We start from the raw sequence: 6,000 nt of genomic DNA on the forward strand, positions 1-6,000 counted from the left end.
TTTTCTTTTTGAGAAAACTGAAATTGGAATTGATGTAAAATATTTTTTTTTTCACTTTTCCATTCAGCCAATGAACAAAAATAATCAAGTATTTGCATAACTTGAATGTATAGTGCCTCTGGCCTCCAGAAAAATAACTGTCCTTTAAAAAAGTCTAATGCATTTCCCTCTTGTCTTCCCCATCACCATTCAACATCCTTCCCCCCCTTAATACACAGTCACCATTTGCATGCTCCACAAATCACTTCCTCCTTGCTGGAAAAGTAGCCATGTTTTATTTTTAAAAATCTTGTATAGCACTAGAGATTCTCAAAAACATATTGCAGATGTTATCAATTAATCTCACAACATGCCTGACATTACATAACAATTAGAATGATTTTTAGATGAATAAATTGCGGGGTGATTAAGTGATTTACTTATGACCAAATAGTAAGTCTGTGCCAAAAAATAAAATTGTTTGGGTAAGGACCTGTCAATAAATTAGGTTTTCATAGTGACTATAATAATGGAGTTGTACTCTGGCTTGTTTCTACATTCTGTCGTCACTGCTATTACCATCATCTCCTGACTCCCAGTTCTTTTACCACAAAGCCATTCTTCCTCACATCAACACTAGTCTTAAAAGTAGAGCATTAAGGTGAAAGTCATACTTTAATTCTTGCATGGGAATGCTACACAGACCTCAGATTTGTGTTTAATAGACAGTTGAGAGAAAATTTAAATGAATAGTCAAAGGAAAAGTTACACTTGCCATGCAGTTACTTTATTTACCAAATACAAAAGAACATTATTTATATTGAAGACGTGGCACATAATTTTGCAGCAATTAAACCCATTAAAATATATTATTAAGCAAGGAAAAAAAAGAATACAACAAAAAGAAAGGGTGGGGACAGTTTAAATGTTAGAATGTAACAGTCAAAATGTAAGTCAAGGAACTGCATATAATCAGAGCTGGGCATGAAGAAACTGTGCATAGCTAGTTTAGAAGGATATGGTTTGCCAAAGCAGCTAGATTATATATTGCCAACTTCCCTGTTCTTGATGCAATAATCTCTCCCTGCAGTCAATGGGTGTGCTATAAATGCAGAATAAGGCCCATTAACAACACTTGATAGAAAGATCACTGTACAATTAAAAGTATCAGAATGCGTGTGAAAAGGACTGCTGCTGTTCTTCAGCAATGAGTTATAACTACTTCATCTTAGAAAGAATGCAACATTTTAAAAACTTAGCAGGTGCCTTGGTTTATATATGTGACATATGGTTCCAGTGGGGGACTCTTGATTGCAGAGCAAAGCTTGTTATATGTTTCCCTTTTTTGCTGGTCTCTTTCCAGCATGTTGGCAGCTGGACTGTGGACAAGATTTAAAGTTGTATCACAATTTTATATGGGCACTACAACAAAAATAACAATAGACCGAGGCTGCTTTGGCACCACAGGCCAAAACTTGCTCCTTTCCATAACCAGAACTGCTGATCATTAGAATAAAAAAAAAAAAAGAATTAAAAATAAAGCAATTAAAACACAAAGTCAATACCCTGCTGCTTACAATTATTTTTTCAGAGTTCTTAAGAACAGCATTCTTCCAGGCACAGACATAGTGATGACGCTTTTTTTTTCATCTCGTGTGACATGTAGTTGCGCCGGAGTCAGCTGGGCACAGCATCTATGCATGCTCCTGGGACTGCAGCATTTTGAGCTGGGGAGCAGCAGCTCCGGGCTGACAGGGGGCCTGGGGTTCAGCCCTGGGCTCCAGGTGGCAGCATCAGGCAGTAGAGGGGCTGGCTGGGGCACAAGGGTGCTAAAGCACATGGCTAGGTGGCAGGCAGTCTCCACATTTTATCACCCTCATGACCCAGCCAGCTCCTGTCACCATCTATATGTGCATTCAGCAGTGGTAAGTACTTTTCCATTAGATACTACTGTCCCCAACAGTACTTCCTTACAGCAGAGTTAATTAATGTACTGCACCCTAATACCAGTGCATGTGTAGATGATGACGCTTTACTGCATAGCTACTTAGTCAACTCTGAAGTAAAGCCCATGGCTAGATGCACCATGCATGTTTGTGTGTATCAGCACATCTGATAGGGCACTAGCAAGAGACCTAAATATTACACATATCCTCACAAAAACTTTTATGTCTAAGAATCATGACCTAGGACCACCAAAATCATGAGATCAGATCTGGGTCTTTGATGGGTAAAAAAAGAATCCTAAATGTGGAGGGGTTCATCATAGAATCAAAAGAGTTAGTAACACTTATTCTGACTGAAGACTAGTGGCTAGATGACTTGATATAGGTCAAACCTAGTATGAGGAGGTCAGGGGAATAACAGGGAAGCAGACAGTAGAAGTTTTCCACCAAAATTGCCATTATTTGGGTTGGGGTTTTTTTAGTATATTAATATACCTGTGTATTCTGGTTGTATCTTTAAAGAATACTGGTAGGTCTTTGTACAAAGTTGCACCTATAGCGTACATACAATTTTAGCATTTATATCACCCTAATGTTAGGGTGATCTAAATGTCCCCATGTGCAAGTATTCAAAAGCTTAAGTAATTCTAGCAATGGTGGGCCCAATCTAAATTTAGTTTTCATCCAATGAGAAATAATTTTAGATTGTTATGAGTTAACCCAATCATGAACAGCTTAACCTGGCATAACAAATGTGGGTATAGAGCCCCAGGACTGGGAAAGGCCAGCCACTCTCATGGTCTCAGGTTTTAACACCCCGCCCTGCCCTGACCACACTTATATCCCCACTTATATATAAAGGCCACTTATATCCCCAACCAGCACCACCCCCCGCCACCCCTCACCCCCAACTGGACAGTCCTTCTGCAGACCTGCTAACACCCCACCTTGACCTACCAGCCCCCTCCAGACCTGCTTGGCATCCCCAATCCCATTAGCACACCCCCCAACACACATCTTACTTTCAGCAGAAACCTGCATGCATCATTTGAACACTTGTTTGCACCCATAGACACCACCTATGGAAACTCAGAAAAGAGATAAGCAGCTAAGAAATAGAGCTTTTCTCTGAGCTGTTGGTGTCGAAAGGCAGCCCCCAGCTTGCTTCTACAGAGTACCTAGCCCACTCTTCATGATGAAATGAATGTGATTGGCTTTCCAGAAACCATATCCTTTTAGGGTGTTGTCTACTTCTGTTACAAGATTAACCATCTTATGAGTGTGCATAAGCTTCCTTGTAGTCTGTTACTGATCTGCTGCAACTTTGTTAGACCCAATGAGAAGCAAACTACTTTCTGTTAATGCTAGCACAAAGTACTTAATCATTAAGAGTCAAAAAAGGCAAAAATTAAAGTTTCAGCTTAAATTGGCCAAAATAAATGCATTCCTAGAAGTCTGTTTAACTAGCATAACAGGGAGTTTTAAATAAATATATTAGACTGAATCCTGCAGTCCTTGGGCAGGAAAGCTGAATTGACTTTACTGGAGACCTTTTTTCCTTTTATTTCTTTTTTTTAGGACAAGAGGCTTTACATATGTTTTGAAAGGGTTCTGCCTATCCCAGAAGACAAAGAGGAACCACAGAAAGGAGAAACAGTCAAAACACTAAAAAAGCTTCTACATTGTGTATAAGTAATTAAATGTGTGTCCAAAAAGAGAATGATTTGAAAAAAACAAGACTTAAAACAGTAAACAATTGACCATGTAGGCCAACATCTAAACTACTCACTTGGGGCTTGGGGAGTCCAGCTCCAGCCCCTGCTTCAATTAATATTTAATTAATTATACAAGGTGAAACAGCTTTAATGATATACTTAACAGCCTGTGCTGGCCCCAGCAGCCTTACCTGGGGTCCTGGGGCCTCCCAGAACTTCAGTGGTGATTCTTCTGCATGGAGCCTGATTGGCAGCTGCAGTGCAGCTCTGGGTGGCCTGGCTCCGCTTTTGAGCAGCACGCACTGCCCATGTGTGCACTGCTCCACGTTTTTTCTCTGCAGCTTTTTGACCCTTGAATATCTGGGGGTCAGAAAAAAAGATAACCCTTCACGTTGCTCCCTTGCAGCACAGAGAACAACTGAACATGCGGTATGTGACACCACAGGCATGTCTCCAAGGCTACATACCACATGGCTGCTCTTGTCTGGATGCAGCTTTATTGACTACATTAAGTGTCTTCCAATTAATCTTGCTAGTGCAACCTGGGTACACCCAAGGGTGTGCCCTACTCTCAATTGAATGGGGTGGGTAGGCAGGAGGGGGTGCTGTGAGAGGGATGCCAGAATTTTAAGCAGATCTCTCTTTCCTCTATAGAGTTAGCCCAAGCCCGAAGTTCTTAACTATATACAATTATTAAGTTATAATATAAACATTAAGTTATACATAAACATAAAATTAAATATCATATATATATATACACACATATTATATATATACACACACACATATACACACACACATATATTTTATATACATATAGATATACGCACACACACAGAGAACACTAACCTAAATCACAATACAACATTTCAATTACAAAATATAAGGCGCAAACATGAACAATTTTAATAACATCTATTCCTTAATATAGTCCCTGACCCATGGCAAGAGATAGTCCTCCTTCCAATGGGGTCCCTTAGGGGGTGTCCAGAAGCACCAGGGGCCCCTCCCCTTAGGGCTTTAACTAGGCAGGGGGGCTGCTTACCCAGTCCCTTCTCTGGGTTTTCCCGCCCCAAACATCTTTCCCCATGGGACCCAAGGGCCCAATGACTCATGCTCCCTCAGGTGGCAGTGGTCAGGACACAGCTCGATAGGGTGTCCTCTGCTGGAGCACCTCTCCAAGCCTCTCCCATGCTGCTGAGCTCTCCACCCTGTGCCCCACTCTGGGAACTGAGGGCTCAGCTCCTCTCAGCTGCTGCATCGCTGTTGCTGCCTCCTGGGTACTGAGCCTCATGCTGCAGCACTACTATTTCCCTGTGCCCTGGCTTGGTACTGAGGGCTCTCTCAGCACAGGCCGGGCCCTTCAGGCTCTGGCCAGCCATCCTCACACCAGGTGGCTAACCCAAGCAGACTCCGTGGCTCCCTGGTTCCCAAGGCTTGGGCCTGTGCACTGCCCTGCGCACCATGGGACCTGGCTGCTTGCTGGGAGATGGGGCCTAAGCTGCCTCACTGCGGCCCCCAAGGCCCTGCCATGATTTCAGGCTCAAACTGCCGCTTGTGACTCCCAACGCCTGGGCTCTGTGCACTGAACTGTGCAGCATGATGGGCCCAAGCAGTCTCACACCGCTCCCAGGGCCAGGTCTCCGCGCACTGTCCCTGTGCGCCATCAGCAGCTCAAGCGGTCTTGCACCAGTGGCAGCTTCAGGAGCCTTGGGCCTCTTACCCATTAGGGGAGAGCTCCCCAGCTTTTCTTGGCTCCACTCTTCTTGAGTCCCTCACTGCATCTGCCCCTTGTACTGGGCACGCAGCTCCTTTTATATGCTCCAGGCCTCCACCCCTGAAGTCTTCCAGACCCAACAGTTTACAGTCTTCAATCAGGTCCGGGGGAGCTCTTTTCCCCCTCCACTCAGAAAAGGGCATGTTATCATAGAATCATAGAAGTAGGGTCGGAAGGAACCTTGTAGATCTTCAAGCCTAACCCCCTGCCTGGGCAGGAGGGACACTGGGCTCAAAGGACCCCAGCCAGGTAGGCATCAAGCCGCTTCTTAAAGACACCCAGGGTAGGAGCCAGCACCACTTTCCTTGGAAGTTGGTTCCAGATCCTAGCCGCCCTAGCTGTGAAGTAGTTCTTATGGACTTCGTTTCTCCTGCTGCCTACTGATTGGTGGATGGGCTCCACCAATCAAAACAGCAGGATCTCAAGCCTGGAACTCAACCAAAGCTCTGAAAGGTGAGTCTGCTTTATTAGTTTCTGAGGATCTCTATCTTAGGTACTTAATTCTTCCAATTCAACCTACAGGAAGTCTGGGTGCTTAACTTGTGGCTGTGAATTCTACTAAATAGTATTCATAAGAGTTAGG

This window comes from Alligator mississippiensis, chromosome 1 (assembly GCF_030867095.1).
Source record: "Alligator mississippiensis isolate rAllMis1 chromosome 1, rAllMis1, whole genome shotgun sequence".
In the NCBI taxonomy this organism is placed as follows: domain Eukaryota; kingdom Metazoa; phylum Chordata; order Crocodylia; family Alligatoridae; genus Alligator; species Alligator mississippiensis.